Source organism: Siphateles boraxobius, unplaced genomic scaffold, assembly GCF_051911475.1.
Source record: "Siphateles boraxobius isolate OS27281-9 unplaced genomic scaffold, OSU_SipBor_1 19, whole genome shotgun sequence".
In the NCBI taxonomy this organism is placed as follows: domain Eukaryota; kingdom Metazoa; phylum Chordata; class Actinopteri; order Cypriniformes; family Leuciscidae; genus Siphateles; species Siphateles boraxobius.
Window position 1 is genome coordinate 1,952,297 of NW_027508799.1, and position 20,358 is coordinate 1,972,654.

At 43.6% G+C, this 20,358-nt stretch overlaps 5 non-coding genes across 5 annotated transcripts; all 5 read left to right on the plus strand.

Annotated features, from left to right (window-relative positions):
* The first annotated feature begins 3,853 nt into the window (after positions 1-3,853).
* Positions 3,854-3,925, plus strand: trnaq-uug (transfer RNA glutamine (anticodon UUG)). Its single transcript has one exon. It is a non-coding gene; the product is annotated as a tRNA-Gln (tRNA).
* Positions 3,926-4,578: 653 nt separating this feature from the next.
* Positions 4,579-4,650, plus strand: trnaq-cug (transfer RNA glutamine (anticodon CUG)). Its single transcript has one exon. It is a non-coding gene; the product is annotated as a tRNA-Gln (tRNA).
* An 8,736-nt stretch (positions 4,651-13,386) lies between these two features.
* On the plus strand, positions 13,387-13,458 carry trnap-agg (transfer RNA proline (anticodon AGG)). Its single transcript has one exon. It is a non-coding gene; the product is annotated as a tRNA-Pro (tRNA).
* Positions 13,459-14,587: 1,129 nt separating this feature from the next.
* Positions 14,588-14,659, plus strand: trnaq-cug (transfer RNA glutamine (anticodon CUG)). Its single transcript has one exon. It is a non-coding gene; the product is annotated as a tRNA-Gln (tRNA).
* A 653-nt stretch (positions 14,660-15,312) lies between these two features.
* Positions 15,313-15,384, plus strand: trnaq-cug (transfer RNA glutamine (anticodon CUG)). The gene has a single exon. It is a non-coding gene; the product is annotated as a tRNA-Gln (tRNA).
* The last annotated feature ends 4,974 nt before the right edge of the window (positions 15,385-20,358 follow it).

Here is a 20,358-nt window from a genome sequence, read left to right on the forward strand (position 1 = left end):
TAGAAATATAAAAGCGATAGAGCAAAGCGCGGAGCAGTAAGCGAGAGCGTCCGAACAGTAGCTGAGCAGGAAGTAGTCGTCATCAGTAGTAATTATCGTCATCTTTGCAACAGGTAAGTCTATTCTTCACAACTGTATAATCGATCATTATTTATTAATAAACAGTGTTTGTTTTTAGACAATTAAACATGCCAATAAAGCTAGCTAGCGTGTAATAGCACACGTTTTCTTCTGTACATGTGAACCTGCAACTTTACCATGATATACAGTAAAAAACATGCCACTACTGTCAGGATAATTAGCCGACCGCTAATTAAGCTATATCCTCCTTAAACCATTTTTTTGTTGTTGTTAATTTAGTATTTTTTTGTGTCATTCATTACATTATTTTGAGCACAAGAAGATTTTTACTAAAACCTTTAAAAAAAAAGTTTAATTCATATATGTTATACTATACTATGTTATACACCAGTATACATATTTATGTTATCTTTTTAAATACTATGTTATACATATTTAAAAAGACATGAATAGGCAAAAACAAGTGTTTTTTTGTTTCAACAAATGATTCTCAACTATGTTATAAAAGATATACCAAAACGATTTGATATACCATTTTAAGTTTTAGATCTGTTTGATGATCATATTATTATGAATTGTCATAAACGCCTTTATGTTATATTTGGTGTTTCTTAGTAATCTCTGCCACAAAAGCTAAACAAAACAAAACGATTTAAGCATGGCATGATACCAGCAAGATTGTACCAAGAAGTGTTATTTATTTTCTTATTAATAAGTTCATCACACTATTTACAATTTGTACACAAGGCAATTCAAAGTGATTCACAGTTGTATAAAAAACAATAATGCTTATGCTCATAATAATAATAATCATTAATTATTATAATAATATAATAATTAATTACATAAAAAAGAAATGCTGTAGTAAAATACTTTCAGTTGGAATATGACAGCTATGTAACGTTCTGTTTATGCCTGTGTCCTTTCAGATTATGTATGCATACCCGGTTTTACGAAGAACCTCTGAGGGTCGACTCCTTATGGGGCCAACTGAGGAGGCCAATAGGAGGAAGATCGTGTTGGCAGGGAGGGCCAGGTGTAAGGAGGAGGTCCTGGCTGAGGCCACTGCCTTTGTGAGGCAGAATGGAGGGAATCCTGGAGACCAGTTCCTGGTTCTGGCTCACTGCAAGATCCAGTTTGGGAAACACCAGGGTCAGAGGTTCCTGTGGCTGCTGGAGAACTCACTGGGGTATGCCTGCTATCTGGTCAGCAGCATTTTGGGGGAGGAGGAGAGGGACAACCCGCTGTCTGACAACAAACACCTGTTCCTCAGATACACCTCGCAGATCAGGGAGGTAGGCGAGGCTGTGGAGGTGTATCATATAAAACAGGCCATGCTGCAGGAGGCCCAGAGGACAGGAGACTCTGGATGTCTGATGGTAGAGTTTGGGGATTTTAAGGGTAGGTCAATGAAGGAGGTGTATGAGGACCCAAGCAAGGAGGCCCAGGCTCTCATCACCTACCTGAAGAAGGCAAAGGCCAGGCCTAACACCAATATGGCCCTTTTCAAAGCATACGTGCTGAAGAGGGAGGCTCCAGCCCACGTGCCCACCACCACTGTGCCCACTGCATCTGTCCTCACTGCTGCTGTGCCCACTGCCACTGTGTCTCTTCCTCCTCCACCTACTGCCACTAAGAACAGGCCACTGCTGGCGACCAATGTGAAGGCCCTGTTGGCGCGGGGGAAGCATTTATTTGCTTCACAGCTGGCACAAAAGATTTTGGCTCCAGCCAAACCCTGTAAGTGATTTGCAATCTTTAAAATCATTACAGTATATATTATGCAGTATATATGTCTAACGAAAATACGTGTTCAACAGCTGCAGGACCACGTGTACATCCTGCGTCTGAGTCCGCAGCCCGGAGACAGCTCTTTACATGTGGTGAGTATCACTTAACGCATACAAGTGTGTTGGTGACATGTGCTTAGTGTTTCATGTTATTTTACAGACTCTGTGCTACGGATTTTTTTGAGGAGGAAGATGACCTGGAGATGGCAACTGTAGCCTCGCAAACTGAGGAACAACTTCCTCAAGGTATGTAAATCTTGAACAATATTTTACAAACAATTACAAATAAAACAAAACAGTATTTTTTAAATGACATATTATTTTATTTCACAACACAGAGGAATGGCACTTCTCAGGTGTCAATCTACATTCACTCTTTGAGTGAACATCCTCAAAGGAAAAAAGATCATTTAAAGGTGTATGTAAAAGGTTTTATTTCATTTTTTATCGTAATCACTGACTAAAGCTCATTCTTGTCATCTCACACTTCCCCCCCTCCCCTTGGAATAAGTGGCTGTTGTAGTGTTTGGTCTGCTTCGCTTCACACTTGGCTGATCCCATCTTTTTTTCTTCTTGTATTTCTTCTAATGGTGCTTGGATGAAAAACAGGATGATTTTCACTGCTTCCTTCCATGTTTTCATCATCATGTCATCTCTCTACTAATCATACATGCGTTGCAGTAAACCTTGTAATCTTAGTAGCTGTCCAGCAGAGCTGAGAAAGTCATGCAGTGAAAGTCTAAAACAATAAGATAATTTTGTTGTGTTTTTTTACGCTCCAGCCACTGCAGGCTCGAGAGGCCCTGCTCCTGCCCCGGCTCGTGCTACTGTCCTCTGCAGTCTCCTCCTCTGCGCCCTGCCCAGCCCCTCTGCAGTCTCCTCCTCTGCGCCCTGCTCAGCCTCCTCTGCAGTCTCCTCCACAGCCTTCTGTCCAGCCAAGTGCTGCCTCTGCTCCTGCAACATCAACTGGGTCCAGTGTTGCAGACCAGGCTCCTGTAAGTAAGCTTCTCATTATTCGTGTGCAGGTCCTGCAGCGTGATTTCCAATGACCACAAAAAAGGATTATTAGGCTTTGCGATTACGAGCCCATTATTAGGCTTTGCTTTTAATCTCTTCAGCCTGATTAGGGCAACCAGGATATTTATATCCCGGGTTTCGGCAGAGGAACCACGTCCGCCTCTTTTAGTCTACCTGATTCCACCTAGCCTCATCGCTATCTGCCTCTCAGACAGCCAGCTATCAGGAAGTGTTGGTTCCATGGTGTAATGGTTAGCACTTTGGGCTTTGAATCCAGCGATCCAAGTTCCAATCTCGGTAGAACCTTTTTAGGTTCTTTGCGGAAGGGTGGGAAAAAGCAGAGGTGATGCGCAACTGCTGACGTGGCAGTGAAATTGGCAATCTCAAACAGAGTCGGAATTGGGGAAACATGGGCTTAAAAAGCAAAGGCTTCATTTGCTCCTTGCTATCGTGCTTTTGGACTCAATGACTTAAATCTCTTGAATCCCGAGAGGTCCCGGGTTCAAATCCCGGACGAGCCCATTATCAGGCTTTGCTTTTAATCTCTTCAGTCTGATTAGGGCAACCAGGATATTTCTGAGAAATTGGGGATAAAATGAGCCAGAGAGAGGCCGGTTAGCTCAGTTGGTTAGAGCGTGGTGCTAATAGTGCCAAGGTCAAGGGTTCGATCCCCGTACGGGCAACTCATTTTCTCTCTGGGACCTTCGCTCTGCTCTTCTCGACAATGACTGGCGGTCTCCCAGACATGGCTGCTGGCTAGACCGCACAAGTACCTGGCCGAAATAGCTCAGTTGGGAGAGGGTTAGACTGAAGATCTAAAGGTCCCTGGTTCAATCCTGGGTTTCGGCAGAGGAACCACGTCTGAGTCGAGGCGGTCTATTGACCAAACGCCAGCTCTTATCTACCTGATTCCACCTAGCCTCATCGCTATCTGCCTCTCAGACAGCCAGCTATCAGGGTGTGTTTGTTCCATGGTGTAATGGTTAGCACTCTGGGCTTTGAATCCAGCGATCCGAGTTCAAATCTCGGTGGGACCTGCTTTTCCAGGAATGTGTGCAGTACCTCGTTCAAAAAAACTTTTTCGGCAGCACTGAGCCGCAAGAGCTCATCTAGGTAGTGCCCCTTGAAGGGGGGGCGCAAAAAGGATGGACAGCCCTGGAGAATGCAGGCATCGATCCTGCTACCTCTCGCATGCTAAGCAAGCGCTCTACCATTTGAGCTAATTCCCCTCGATGATGGAGAGAATGTGTCCATCGCTCTCAAAGACAAAGACGATGCGCGATCCCTAGCACGTGTGCAGGTGCTGCAGCGTGATTTCCAATGACCACAAAAAAACAGGACGCATTTCCTCTCTGCTGGCAACTTTGCACTGGCTACCTTTTAATTGTAGAATAAATCAAAAAATTGCGCTTTGAATCCAGCGATCCGAGTTCAAATCTCGGTGGAACCTTTTTAGGTTCTTTGCGGAAGGGAGAGAAAAAACAGAGGTGATGCGCAACTGCTGACGTGGCGGTGAAATTGGCACTCTCAAACCGAGTCGGAATTGGGGAAACATGGGCTTAAAAAGCAAAGGCTTCATTTGCTCCTTGCTATCGTACTTCTGGACTCAATGACTTAAATCCTTGCTATCGTGCTTCTGGACTCAATGACTTAAATCCTGCTGCTCATGGGAAAAGTTGACACACGCCAAGGTTCCATGGTGTAATGGTTAGCACTCTGGGCTCTGAATCCAGCGATCCGAGTTCAAATCTCGGTGGGACCTGCTTTTGCCAGGAATGTGTGCAGTACCTCGTTCGAAAAAACTTTTTCGGCAGCACTGAGCCGCAAGAGCTCATCTAGGTAGTGCCCCTTGTAGGGGGGCGTAAAAAGGATGGACAGCACTGGAGAATGCAGGCATCGATCCCACTACCTCTCGCTTGCGCCTACTGCTTCCTACCGATTGAGCCAAAGTAAGCCCAAAGTAAGCCCACGTGAGCCAATCGTGTTTCTCTGCTGTGGCTTACTTTTGACCAATCGCGTTCTCTCCTGTGGCTTACTTTTGACCAATCGTGTTTCTCTCCTGTGGCTTACTTTTGACCAATCGCCTTTCTCTCCTGTGGCTTACTTTTGACCAATCGCGTTTCTCTCCTGGCTCTGCTCCTGTGGCTTACTTTTGACCAATCGGCGACCGCTATTATTAGGCAAGGCAAGGCAAGGCAAGGCAAGTTTATTTATATAGCACATTTCATACACAATGGTAATTCAAAGTGCTTTACATAGAAGAAATTAAAATAATCAAAAGAAATCAGAATAATTAAAACAGTTTGGAATAAAAGATAAAATACAGAAATAATCAAATGAAATCAGAATAATTAAAACATAAAATAAAATACAGTGCAAACAGTCGGACGAACAGTGGCACAGTGCTCATTCAGTAAATGCACAGTTAAACAGATGTGTTTTGAGTCTGGATTTGAATGTGACTACTGTAGGAGCACATCTGATCTCTTCTGGAAGCTGGTTCCAGCTGCGGCTGGCATAGTAGCTAAAAACAGACTCGCCATGCTTAGAGTGAACCCTTGGTATTTCTAGCCGATGTGATCCAAATGATCTGAGTGATCTGTTGGGTTTATATTCACTGAGCATATCCTAGGCCATTGAATGATTTATATACCAGTAATAATACTTTAAAATCAATCCTAAATGTAACTGGCAGCCAGTGTAAAGACCTGAGGACTGGTGTGATGTGTTCATATTTTCTGATTCTGCTCAGAATCCTAGCAGCAGCGTTCTGTATGAGCTGCAACTGTCTTATGGTCTTTTTGGGAAGGCCAGTGAGAAGTCCATTACAATAATCCACCCTACTGGTGATGAAAGCATGCACAAGTTTTTCTAAGTCTTGACTGGAAACAAAGCATCTAATTCTTGCAATATTTTTCAGGTGATAATATGCTGATTTAGTTATTGCTTTGACATGACTACTGAAACTAAGGTCTGACTCTAGAGACACACCCAGATTCCTGACTTGATTTTTAGTTGTTTGACCCCTAGACTGAAGGTATGCGTTCACCTTGAGAACTTCATCTTTGTTTCCAAACGCAATGACTTCAGTTTTGTCTTTGTTTAACTGAAGAAAGTTTTGGCACATCCAATTGTTTACTTCATCAATGCATTGGCAAAGGGAGTCAATGGGGCTGTAATCGTTAGGCGATAGGGATAAGTAGAGCTGTGTGTCGTCTGCATAGCTATGGTAAGCCATTTGGTTCTTTCTCATTATTTGGCTCATTGGGAGCATGTACAGGTTGAATAGGAGTGGCGCAAGAATTGAGCCTTGAGGGACTCCGCATGTCATGGATGTCCACTCAGACTTATGGTCTCCTATACTCACATAATAACCTCTGCCTCCTAAGTATGACCTGAACCATTTTAGGACTATCCCAGAAAGCCCGATCCAGTTTTCCAGCCTGTCAAGAAGTATTTTGTGATCGACAGTGTCAAATGCAGCACTGAGGTCGAGTAGTACCAGCACTGATAATTTGCCTGTATCAGTATTTAAGCGAATATCATTTATTATCTTTATGAGCGCGGCCTCTGTACTGTGGTGCGGTCGGAAACCAGATTGAAAATGGTCAAAGTATCCATTCGAGCTTAAGAATTTGTTCAGCTGATTGAAGACAACTTTTTCAATGATCTTGCCTATGAAAGGAAGATTTGATATCGGTCTATAGTTGTTTAATATGGTCTTATCCAGATTGCTCTTTTTCAGGAGGGGCTTGACGACAGCAGTTTTCAGGGAGGTCGGAAAACTCCCAGAGAGAAGTGAGGCATTTACCACTTCCAGGAGATCTGCTTCTAAGCTGTGTAACACATTTTTGAAAAAAGATGTGGGAAGTGCGTCAAGGGCGCAGGTTGATGTTTTTAGTTGCTTCCAAAATTTTGCCATCAATTTCTTCGAAATCAGACATAGTGGCTACTTTCTCGTGCTGTTGTCTGATCTGCCTGACCCCAGCGCAACTCAAGGATGAGCTGATCACCTTTCTGATATTATTGATTTTCTCAGAGAAGAAAGAAGTAAACTCACTGCACTTTCTCACTGAGAGCATTTCACTGGGAATCTGGCTTGGGGGGGTTGTCAGTCTCTCTACAGTAGCAAAAAGAGTGCGCGTGTTGTTTATATTGCTGTTTATAATATTCGAGAAAAAAGTCTGTCTAGCTTTGCTTAGTTCCTTATTGAAAGCATGGATGCTCTCTTTGTAGATGTTATAATGGACTACAAGTTTTGTCTTCCGCCACATGCGCTCTGCTTTTCTCCATTGTCTTTTCATATTTTGCACTGCTGTTGAGTTTCTCCAAGGTGCTTTTTGTCTGCCACTCTTCTTCCTGACTTTCACAGGAGCAATATCATCAATTACACTCTTAACTTTTGAGTTAAAAGAATCAAGGAGAAAATCAACAGAGTCAGCAGATATGCTTGGTGTTAAAGATATAGCCTTCATAAATAGTACACTAGTGTTCTCATTTAAATATCTCTTCTTGACAGACACAGATCTAGCTTCAATGGCAGGAGAGATCAATATATCAAAGAAAATACAAAAATGATCAGACAGTGCTACATCCTTAATAACAATTGATGAAATGTTTAGACCCTTACTGATAAGTAAATCTAGAGTGTGTCCACGATTATGTGTGGGTCCATGTACATGCTGAGTCAGATCAAAAGTTTTTAAAACAGTTTTGATTTCTTTTGCCATATTGTTTTCTGCATTATCTATGTGAATGTTAAAATCTCCAGCAATGGCAAAGCAGTCAAACTCTGAGGAAATTGTTGATAACAGTTCTGTTAAGTTCTCAGTAAAAGCTGGAGAGTATTTTGGAGGCCTGTAAACAATGATAAGTAAAATGCGTGGAGCACCTTTTAACACAATACCGAGATACTCGAAAGACGGGTAATTCCCAAATGATATTTGCTTACATTGATAGACATCTTTATAAAGAGCAGCTAAACCCCCACCTCTTCTGACAGCTCTGCAGACACTCATAAAAGTAAAGTTAGGAGGGGCTGTTTCATTGAGGACTGTTGCACTGCAACTTTCTTCTAGCCAAGTTTCATTTAGCAACATAAATTCCAGGTTGTATGTGGTTATTAAGTCGTTGACTAAAAGTGATTTATTTTTAAGTGAGCGGATGTTTAAAAGTGCTAACTTAACAGTCTTACTTTTTGTCCCCACAGCAATCTTGGTATGTCGTGTAATAGGCACCAGATTAGATGGGTTTGCTGTATGGCTTTTGAAGGCCTTAGACTTTCTATCATGTAATCGAACAGCAATAGAAAAAGATACAGGCACACTGGGTTCCCGCTTGTTCTGTAAACATTTGAGAAAGTTATTGTTATCATAGCGGGGACCCGACACATATCACTGAGAGCTGGTAACAGTTGTTTTTGGTTCACCTCGAGCCGCTGGGGGAGGGTGTGGGCCCTGGCGCTGTGGCAGAGGCCGAAGAGCTCTCACAGGAGGAGGGGGAGGGCTTTGGTGGTTGTGGGGCCTGGCGTTTTTTGGTTGGTATCTGGGAGCTCGCAGCAAAAGAGTGGGATAGTCTAGTTCCAGCATGCACCAGTTGTTCCATTTTCTCTGAGAAGCACAGAAGTGGAGATGCTGGAGAGAGTGATAATGTTTCCGGTGAGAGGGATTTTTGCTCTGGTGTTATTGGAGGCTGTAATATGCTGTCCTGGTTTCCCTGGCTGTTTTCCAGAAAGTCGTCTATGGGTGCTGTATCTTGGAGCAGTGCTGGTATGTCACAGTCTGTCTGTGGTGAGCTCTGTGGGCAGGGCTCAGGTGAGATTGTGTCCGTGAGCAGAGGTTGTTGTGGCTGAGTGGTGTTATCACTGTCCTTGTGTGATGTGTCAACCGCATGTCCATTCAGGTGCTGAAGTGAAATCCTGTGGTCATTCATACTGTATCCAGGTGTGTGTGTGCCATTCAGGTTGAGTGGATTGGCACACATTGCAGAAGGATGACGGAGGGAGAAGTAGATATTGTCCTTTAGCACTCTTGAACCAAGTTTGTTTGGGTGGTGGCCATCCTGTTGAAACAGTTGCCTCTGACTCCAGAAAAGATTGAAGTTGTCAATAAAGTTCACTCCTTTTATATTGCAGGTTTTTTGCAGCCATGTATTAAGCCCAAGCAACCGTGAAAACCTGTTTGTTCCTCTTGCTGGGAGTGGTCCACTGATGAATGTTTGAACTTTCAGTCTTTTAAGTGTTTCAAAAAGTTCATTGAAATCCTTTTTAAGAAGTTCCGACTGCTCTTTATGAATATCATTCTTCCCCACATGAATGATGAGTCGATTTGCAGTCTTATGTTTCATCAGAATGTTCTGAAGTTCCCTGTTTACATCAGAAGTTGTTGCTTGTGGAAGGCAGCACGTTGTTGTATCCCTGCTATTAATGTTTCTGATTACGGAGTCGCCCACTATCAGAGTCCTGGGCTCGGCTGCACTGTGAGCTGAGTGCCGCTGTCTGCTCGACCTTGAGCCCCAGTTAGCATCAGTGTTAGCTACTGGCTGATTCTGTCTGTGTGTGATCACATTCATCAAATTTGGGGATTCCTCATTCATTAATACTTCAAATCTGTTCTCAAGATGTATAGGCGGTGGTAGGAGACCAGTGTTTGCAGTCCTTGTCAGAGCCGTATCTGGGGTAGAGGATGCTACTGCAGTAATATGTGATGCTCGTGACAATCTGATGTCTCGAGTGCCTTTGGGTCTCGCACCCTGTTTGTGCCATCGATTAGTAAAACGATCGGCTTGTTTCTCTACACTCAGTATGGCCTGTCGAGAAGCACTAGATTCATGGGACTCACCGGCTGTATGCTGAGGACGTCCATGACGAAGCTCTGTTGTGTGTTCCGTCTGGTTTGGTGGTGCCGCAATTAACTTTGTTTCAAGAATTGCAATCCTTTGTAAAAGTCTGTGGCAGTTGGAGCAGCAAGTAGATTCCAGAGGAGGCATTTTCTTATCCTTATGAATGTAGGCAGTTGTGTTTTCTCTTCCCCGGAATGTAAGCTTTCAGTGGGAGGCTGGTCGAATAAAATAATTCTGCTTTTTTTTGTAGTAATCCAAGCGTTTGAGCACTGTGCTGATTTGCTGAAGTTAAAATTAGATGATAAAGGAGATAAATTATAGAAATATAAAAGCGATAGAGCAAAGCGCGGAGCAGTAAGCGAGAGCGTCCGAACAGTAGCTGAGCAGGAAGTAGTCGTCATCAGTAGTAATTATCGTCATCTTTGCAACAGGTAAGTCTATTCTTCACGACTGTATAATCGATCATTATTTATTCATAAACAGTGTTTGTTTTTAGACAATTAAACATGCCAATAAAGCTAGCTAGCGTGTAATAGCACACGTTTTCTTCTGTACATGTGAACCTGCAACTTTACCATGATATACAGTAAAAAACATGCCACTACTGTCAAGATAATTAGCCGACCGCTAATTAAGCTATATCCTCCTTAAACCATTTTTTTGTTGTTGTTAATTTAGTATTTTTTTGTGTCATTCATTACATTATTTTGAGCACAAGAAGATTTTTACTAAAACCTTTAAAAAAAAAGTTTAATTCATATATGTTATACTATACTATGATATACACCAGTATACATATTTATGTTATCTTTTTAAATACTATGTTATACATATTTAAAAAGACATGAATAGGCAAAAACAAGTGTTTTTTTGTTTCAACAAATGATTCTCAACTATGTTATAAAAGATATACCAAAACGATTTGATATACCATTTTAAGTTTTAGATCTGTTTGATGATCATATTATTATGAATTGTCATAAACGCCTTTATGTTATATTTGGTGTTTCTCAGTAATCTCTGCCACAAAAGCTAAACAAAACAAAACGATTTAAGCATGGCATGATACCAGCAAGATTGTACCAAGAAGTGTTATTGATTTTCTTATTAATAAGTTCATCACACTATTTACAATTTGTACACAAGGCAATTCAAAGTGATTCACAGTTGTATAAAAAACAATAATGCTTATGCTCATAATAATAATTATAATATTCATTAATTATTATAATATTATAATAATTAATTACATAAAAAGAAATGCTGTAGTAAAATACTTTCAGTTGGAATATGACAGCTATGTAACGTTCTGTTTATGCCTGTGTCCTTTCAGATTATGTATGCATACCCGGTTTTACGAAGAACCTCTGAGGGTCGACTCCTTATGCGGCCAACTGAGGAGGCCAATAGGAGGAAGATCGTGTTGGCAGGGAGGGCCAGGTGTAAGGAGGAGGTCCTGGCTGAGGCCACTGCCTTTGTGAGGCAGAATGGAGGGAATCCTGGAGACCAGTTCCTGGTTATGGCTCAATGCAAGATCCAGTTTGGGAAACACCAGGGTCAGAGGTTCCTGTGGCTGCTGGAGAACTCACTGGGGTATGCCTGCTATCTGGTCAGCAGCATTTTGGGGGAGGAGGAGAGGGACAACCCGCTGTCGGACAACAAACACCTGTTCCTCAGATACACCTCGCAGATCAGGGAGGTAGGCGAGGCTGTGGAGGTGAATAATATAAAACAGGCCATGCTGCAGGAGGCCCAGAGGACAGGAGACTCTGGATGTCTGATGGTGGAGTTTGGGGATTTTAAGGGTAGGTCAATGAAGGAGGTGTATGAGGAACCAAGCAAGGAGGCCCAGGCTCTCATCACCTACCTGAAGAAGGCAAAGGCCAGGCCTAACACCAATATGGCCCTTTTCAAAGCATACGTGCTGAAGAGGCAGGCTCCAGCCCACGTGCCCACCACCACTGTGCCCACTGCATCTGTCCTCACTGCTGCTGTGCCCACTGCCACTGTGTCTGTTCCTCCTCCACCTACTGCCACTAAGAACAGGCCACTGCTGGCGACCAATGTGAAGGCCCTGTTGGCGCGGGGGAAGCATTTATTTGCTTCACAGCTGGCACAAAAGATTTTGGCTCCAGCCAAACCCTGTAAGTGATTTGCAAGCATTAAAATCATTACAGTATATATATTATGCAGTATATATGTCTAACGAAAATACGTGTTCAACAGCTGCAGGACCAGCTGTACATCCTGCGTCTGAGTCCGCAGCCCGGAGACAGCTCTTTACATGTGGTGAGTATCACTTAACGCATACAAGTGTGTTGGTGACATGTGCTTAGTGTTTTATGTTATTTTACAGACTCTGCTGCTACGGATTTTTTTGAGGAGGAAGATGACCTGGAGATGGCAACTGTAGCCTCGCAAGCTGAGGAACAAATTCCTCAAGGTATGTAAATCTTAAACAATATTTTACAAACAATTACAAATAAAACAAAACAGTATTTTTTAAATGACATATTATTTTATTTCACAACACAGAGGAATGGCACTTCTCAGGTGTCAATCTACATTCACTCTTTGAGTGAACATCCTCAAAGGAAAAAAGATCATTTAAAGGTGTATGTAAAAGGTTTTATTTCATTTTTTATCGTAATCACTGACTAAAGCTCATTCTTGTCATCTCACACTTCCCCCCCTCCCCTTGGAATAAGTGGCTGTTGTAGTGTTTGGTCTGCTTCGCTTCACACTTGGCTGATCCCATCTTTTTTTCTTCTTGTATTTCTTCTAATGGTGCTTGGATGGAAAACAGGATGATTTTCACTGCTACCTTCCATCTTTTCATCATCATGTCATCTCTCTACTAATCATACATGCTTTGCAGTAAACCTTGTAATCGCAGTAGCTGTCCAGCAGAGCTGAGAAAGTCATGCAGTGAAAGTCTAAAACAATAAGATAATTTTGTTGTGTTTTTTTACGCTCCAGCCACTGCAGGCTCGAGAGGCCCTGCTCCTGCCCCGGCTCGTGCTACTGCCCCTGCTCCTGCCCCTTATCCTGCTCCTCCAGCATTGTGGACCCCTGGCCAGGTGTCCCAGTCGCCTGCAGAGCTTCCTGTCCACTGGAAAGAGCAACTCCCATCTTTCCAGCAAGGCCTTCAACCCCTGTCCCTCTGCACCAGGACCACCTCACTACAGCCACCCACAGGACTGCAGCGCCCTGCCCAGCCTCCTCTGCAGTCTCCTCCTCTGCGCCCTGCCCAGCCTCCTCTGCAGTCTCCTCCTCTGCGCCCTGCCCAGCCTCCTCTGCAGTCTCCTCCTCTGCGCCCTGCCCAGCCTCCTCTGCAGTCTCCTCCTCTGCGCCCTGTTCAGCCTCCTCTGCAGTCTCCTCCACAGCCTTCTGTCCAGCCAAGTGCTGCCTCTGCTCCTGCAACATCAACTGGGTCCAGTATTGCAGACCAGGCTCCTGTAAGTAAGCTTCTCATTATTCGTGTGCAGGTGCTGCAGTGTGATTTCCAATGACCACAAAAAAAGAGGCCGCATTTCCTCTGTGCTGGAAACTTTGCACTGGCTACCTTTTAATTGTAGATTTAATCAAAAAATTGAGCTTTAAGCCATGCAAGCTGAAATGTTTGCAGCCCGACAGCAGCAGGGAGGATGTATATTTCGGCTCGTTGGTCTAGGGGTATGATTCTCGCTTAGGGTGCGAGAGGTCCCGGGTTCAAATCCCGGACGAGCCCATTATTAGGCTTTGCTTTTAATCTCTTCAGCCTGATTAGGGCAACCAGGATATTTATATCCCGGGTTTCGGCAGAGGAACCACGTCCGCCTCTTTTAGTCTACCTGATTCCACCTAGCCTCATCGCTATCTGCCTCTCAGACAGCCAGCTAGCAGGAAGTGTTGGTTCCATGGTGTAATGGTTAGCACTTTGGGCTTTGAATCCAACGATCCAAGTTCCAATCTCGGTAGAACCTTTTCAGGTTCTTTGCGGAAGGGTGGGAAAAAACAGAGGTGATGCGCAACTGCTGACGTGGCAGTGAAATTGGCACTCTCAAACAGAGTCGGAATTGGGGAAACATGGGCTTAAAAAGCAAAGGCTTCATCTGCTCCTTGCTATCGTGCTTTTGGACTCAATGACTTAAATCTCTGCTGCTCATGGGAAAAGTTGACACACGCCAAGGTTCCACGGTGTAATGGTTTGCACTCTGGGCTCTGAATCCAGCGATCCGAGTTCAAATCTCGGTGGGACCTGCTTTTGCCAGGAATGTGTGCAGTACCTCGTTCGAAAAAACTTTTTCGGCAGCACTGAGCCGAAAGAGCTCATCTAGGTAGTGCCCCTTGAAGGGGGGCGTAAAAAGGATGGACAGCGCTGGAGAATGCAGGCATCGATCCCTCTACCTCTCGCATGCTAAGCGAGCGCTCTACCATTTGAGTTACTTCCCCTCGATGATGGAGAACAGGTGTCCATCGCTCTCAAAGACAAAGACGAGGCGCGAGCCCTAGCACGTGTGCAGGTGCTGCAGCGTGATTTCCAATGACCACAAAAAAGAGGCCGCATTTCCTCTGTGCTGGCAACTTTGCACTGGCTACCTTTTAATTGTAGATTTAATCAAAAAATTGCGCTTTGACTCCAGCGATCCGAGTTCAAATCTCGGTGGAACCTTTTTAGGTTCTTTGTGGAAGGGAGGGAAAAAACAGAGGTGATGCGCAACTGCTGACGTGGCGGTGAAATTGGCACTCTCAAACCGAGTCGGAATCGGGGAAACATGGGCTTAAAAAGCAAAGGCTTCATTTGCTCCTTGCTATCGTGCTTCTGGACTCAATGACTTAAATCTCTGCTGCTCATGGGAAAAGTTGACACATGCCAAGGTTCCATGGTGTAATGGTTAGCAGTCTGGGCTCTGAATCCAGCGATCCGAGTTCAAATCTCGGTGGGACCTGCTTTTCCAGGAATGTGTGCAGTACCTCGTTCAAAAAAACTTTTTCGGCAGCACTGAGCCGCAAGAGCTCATCTAGGTAGTGCCCCTTGAAGGGGGGGCGTAAAAAGGATGGACAGCCCTGGAGAAAGCAGGCATCGATCCCACTACCTCTCGCATGCTAAGCAAGCGCTCTACCATTTGAGCTAATTCCCCTCCATGATGGAGAGAAGGTGTCCATCGCTCTCAAAGACAAAGACGAGGCGCGATCCCTAGCACGTGTGCAGGTGCTGCAGCGTGATTTCCAATGACCACAAAAAAACAGGACGCATTTCCTCTCTGCTGGCAACTTTGCACTGGCTACCTTTTAATTGTAGATTTAATCAAAAAATTGCGCTTTGAATCCAGCGATCCGAGTTCAAATCTCGGTGGAACCTTTTTAGGTTCTTTGCGGAAGGGAGGGAAAAAACAGAGGTGATGCGCAACTGCTGACGTGGCGGTGAAATTGGCACTCTCAAACCGAGTCGGAATTGGGGAAACATGGGCTTAAAAAGCAAAGGCTTCATCTGCTTCTTCCTATCGTGCTTCTGTACTCAATGACTTAAATCCTTGCTATCGTGCTTCTGGACTCAATGACTTAAATCCTGCTGCTCATGGGAAAAGTTGACACACGCCAAGGTTCCATGGTGTAATGGTTAGCACTCTGGGCTCTGAATCCAGTGATCCGAGTTCAAATCTCGGTGGGACCTGCTTTTGCCAGGAATGTGTGCAGTACCTCGTTTGAAAAAACTTTTTCGGCAGCACTGAGCCGCAAGAGCTCATCTAGGTAGTGCCCCTTGAAGGGGGGCGTAAAAAGGATGGACAGCACTGGAGAATGCAGGCATCGATCCCACTACCTCTCGCTTGCGCCTACTGCTTCCTACCGATTGAGCCAAAGTAAGCCCAAAGTAAGCCCACGTGAGCCAATCGTGTTTCTCTGCTGTGGCTTACTTTTGACCAATCGCGTTCTCTCCTGTGGCTTACTTTTGACCAATCGTGTTTCTCTCCTGTGGCTTACTTTTGACCAATCGCCTTTCTCTCCTGTGGCTTACTTTTGACCAATCGCGTTTCTCTCCTGTGGCTTACTTTTGACCAATCGGCGACCGCTATTATTAGGCAAGGCAAGGCAAGTTTATTTATATAGCACATTTCATACACAATGGTAATTCAAAGTGCTTTACATAGAAGAAATTAAAATAATCAAAAGAAATCAGAATAATTAAAACAGATTGGAACAAAAGATAAAATACAGAAATAATCAAATGAAATCAGAATAATTAAAACATAAAATAAAATACAGTGCAAACAGTCGGACGAACAGTGGCACAGTGCTCATTCAGTAAATGCACAGTTAAACAGATGTGTTTTGAGTCTGGATTTGAATGTGACTACTGTAGGAGCACATCTGATCTCTTCTGGAAGCTGGTTCCAGCTGTGGCTGGCATAGTAGCTAAAAGCAGACTCGCCATGCTTAGAGTGAACCCTTGGTATTTCTAGCCGATGTGATCCTAATGATCTGAGTGATCTGTTGGGTTTATATTCACTGAGCATATCCTAGGCCATTGAATGATTTATATACCAGTAATAATACTTTAAAATCAATCCTAAATGTAACTGGCAGCCAGTGTAAAGACCTGAGGACTGGTGTGATGTGTTCATATTTTCTGGTTCTGCTCAGAATCCTAGCAGCAGCGTTATGTATGAGCTGCAACTGTCTTATGGTCTTTTTGGGAAGGCCAGTGAGAAGTCCATTACAATAATCCACCCTACTGGTGATGAAAGCATGCACAAGTTTTTCTAAGTCTTGACTGGAAACAAAGCATCTAATTCTTGCAATATTTTTCAGGTGATAATATGCTGATTTAGTTATTGCTTTGACATGACTACTGAAACTAAGGTCTGACTCTAGAGACACACCCAGATTCCTGACTTGATTTTTAGTTGTTTGACCCCTAGACTGAAGGTATGCGTTCACCTTGAGAACTTCATCTTTGTTTCCAAACGCAATGACTTCAGTTTTGTCTTTGTTTAACTGAAGAAAGTTTTGGCACATCCAATTGTTTACTTCATCAATGCATTGGCAAAGGGAGTCAATGGGGCTGTAATCGTTAGGCGATAGGGATAAGTAGAGCTGTGTGTCGTCTGCATAGCTATGGTAAGCCATTTGGTTCTTTCTCATTATTTGGTTCATTGGGAGCATGTACAGGTTGAATAGGAGTGGCGCAAGAATTGAGCCTTGAGGGACTCCGCATGTCATGGATGTCCACTCAGACTTATGGTCTCCTATACTCACATAATAACCTCTGCCTCCTAAGTATGACCTGAACCATTTTAGGACTATCCCAGAAAGCCCGACCCAGTTTTCCAGCCTGTCAAGAAGTATTTTGTGATCGACAGTGTCAAATGCAGCACTGAGGTCGAGTAGTACCAGCACTGATAATTTGCCTGTATCAGTATTTAAGCGAATATCATTTATTATCTTTATGAGCGCGGCCTCTGTACTGTGGTGCGGTCGGAAACCAGATTGAAAATGGTCAAAGTATCCATTCGAGCTTAAGAATTTGTTCAGCTGATTGAAGACAACTTTTTCAATGATCTTGCCTATGAAAGGAAGATTTGATATCGGTCTATAGTTGTTTAATATGGTCTTATCCAGATTGCTCTTTTTCAGGAGGGGCTTGGCGACAGCAGTTTTCAGGGAGGTCGGAAAACTCCCAGAGAGAAGTGAGGCATTTACCACTTCCAGGAGATCTGCTTCTAAGCTGTGTAACACATTTTTGAAAAAAGATGTGGGAAGTGCGTCAAGGGCGCAGGTTGATGTTTTTAGTTGCTGTACGGTTTCTTCCAAAATTTTGCCATCAATTTCTTCGAAATCAGACATAGTGGCTACTTTCTCGTGCTGTTGTCTGATCTGCCTGACCCCAGCGCAACTCAAGGATGAGCTGATCACCTTTCTGATATTATTGATTTTCTCAGAGAAGAAAGAAGTAAACTCACTGCACTTTCTCACTGAGAGCATTTCACTGGGAATCTGGCTTGGGGGGGTTGTCAGTCTCTCTACAGTAGCAAAAAGAGTGCGCGTGTTGTTTATATTGCTGTTTATAATATTCGAGAAAAAGTCTGTCTAGCTTTGCTTAGTTCCTTATTGAAAGCATGGATGCTGTCTTTGTAGATGTTATAATGGACTACAAGTTTTGTCTTCCGCCACATGCGCTCTGCTTTTCTGCATTGTCTTTTCATATTTTGCACTGCTGTTGAGTTTCTCCAAGGTGCTTTTTGTCTGCCACTCTTCTTCCTGACTTTCACAGGAGCAATATCATCAATTACACTCTTAACTTTTGAGTTAAAAGAATCAAGGAGAAAATCAACAGAGTCAGCAGATATGCTTGGTGTTAAAGATATAGCCTTCATAAATAGTACACTAGTGTTCTCATTTAAGCATCTCTTCTTGACAAACACAGATCTAGCTTCAATGGCAGGAGAGATCAATATATCAAAGAAAATACAAAAATGATCAGACAGTGCTACATCCTTAATAACAATTGATGAAATGTTTAGACCCTTACTGATAAGTAAATCTAGAGTGTGTCCACGATTATGTGTGGGTCCATGTACATGCTGAGTCAGATCAAAAGTTTTTAAAACAGTTTTGATTTATTTTGCCATATTGTTTTCTGCATTATCTATGTGAATGTTAAAATCTCCAGCAATGGCAAAGCAGTCAAACTCTGAGGAAATTGTTGATAACAGTTCTGTTAAGTTCTCAGCAAAAGCTGGAGAGTATTTTGGAGGCCTGTAAACAATGATAAGTAAAATGCGTGGAGCACCTTTTAACACAATACCCAGATTCTCGAAAGACGGGTAATTCCCAAATGATATTTGCTTACATTGATAGACATCTTTATAAAGAGCAGCTAAACCTCCGCCTCTTCTGACAGCTCTGCAGATACTCATACAAGTAAAGTTAGGAGGGGCTGTTTCATTGAGGACTGTTGCACTGCAACTTTCTTCTAGCCAAGTTTCATTTAGCAACATAAATTCCAGGTTGTATGTGGTTATTAAGTCGTTGACTAAAAGTGATTTATTTTTAAGTGAGCGGATGTTTAAAAGTGCTAACTTAACAGTCTTACTTTTTGTCCCCACAGCAATCTTGGTATGTCGTGTAATAGGCACCAGATTAGATGGGTTTGCTGTACGGCTTTTGAAGGCCTTAGACTTTCTATCATGTAATCGAACAGCAATAGAAAAAGATACAGGCACACTGGGTTCCCGCTTGTTCTGTAAACATTTGAGAAAGTTATTGTTATCATAGCGGGGACCCGACACATATCACTGAGAGCTGGTATCAGTTGTTTTTGGTTCACCTCGAGCCGCTGGAGGAGGGTGTGGGCCCTGGCACTGTGGCAGAGGCCGAAGAGCTCTCACAGGAGGAGGGGGAGGAGGAGGAGGAGGGGGAGGGGGAGGGCGAGCTGGGCCCGCAGGCTTTGGTGGTTGTGGGGCCTGGCATTTTTTGGTTGGTATCTGGGGGCTCGCAGCAAAAGAGTGGGATAGTCTAGTTCCAGCATGCACCAGTTGTTCCATTTTCTCTGAGAAGCACAGAAGTGGAGATGCTGGAGAGAGTGATAATGTTTCCGGTGAGAGGGATTTTTGCTCTGGTGTTATTGGAGGCTGTAATATGCTGTCCTGGTTTCCCTGGCTGTTTTCCAGAAAGTCGTCTATGGGTGCTGTATCTTGGAGCAGTGCTGGTATGTCACAGTCTGTCTGTGGTGAGCTCTGTGGGCAGGGCTCAGCTGAGATTGTGTCCGTGAGCAGAGGTTGTTGTGGCTGAGTGGTGTTATCACTGTCCTTGTGTGATGTGTCAACCGCATGTCCATGCAGGTGCTGAAGTGAAATCCTGTGGTCATTCATACTGTATCCAGGTGTGTGTGTGCCATTCAGGTTGAGTGGATTGGCACACATTGCAGAAGGATGACGGAGGGAGAAGTAGATATTGTCCTTTAGCACTCTTGAACCAAGTTTGTTTGGGTGGTGGCCATCCTGTTGAAACAGTTGCCTCTGACTCCAGAAAAGATTGAAGTTGTCAATAAAGTTCACTCCTTTTATATTGCAGGTTTTTTGCAGCCATGTATTAAGCCCAAGCAACCGTGAAAACCTGTTTGTTCCTCTTGCTGGGAGTGGTCCACTGATGAATGTTTGAACTTTCAGTCTTTTAAGTGTTTCAAAAAGTTAATTGAAATCCTTTTTAAGAAGTTCCGACTGCTCTTTATGAATATCATTCTTCCCCACATGAATGATGAGTCGATTTGCAGTCTTATGTTTCATCAGAATGTTCTGAAGTTCCCTGTTTACATCAGAAGTTGTTGCTTGTGGAAGGCAGCACGTTGTTGTATCCCTGCTATTAATGTTTCTGATTACGGAGTCGCCCACTATCAGAGTCCTGGGCTCGGCTGCACTGTGAGCTGAGTGCCGCTGTCTGCTCGACCTTGAGCCCCAGTTAGCATCAGTGTTAGCTACTGGCTGATTCTGTCTGTGTGCGATCACATTCATCAAATTTGGGGATTCCTCAATCATTAATACTTCAAATCTGTTCTCAAGATGTATAGGCGGTGGTAGGAGACCAGTGTTTGCAGTCCTTGTCAGAGCCGTATCTGGGGTAAAGGATGCTACTGCAGTAATATGTGATG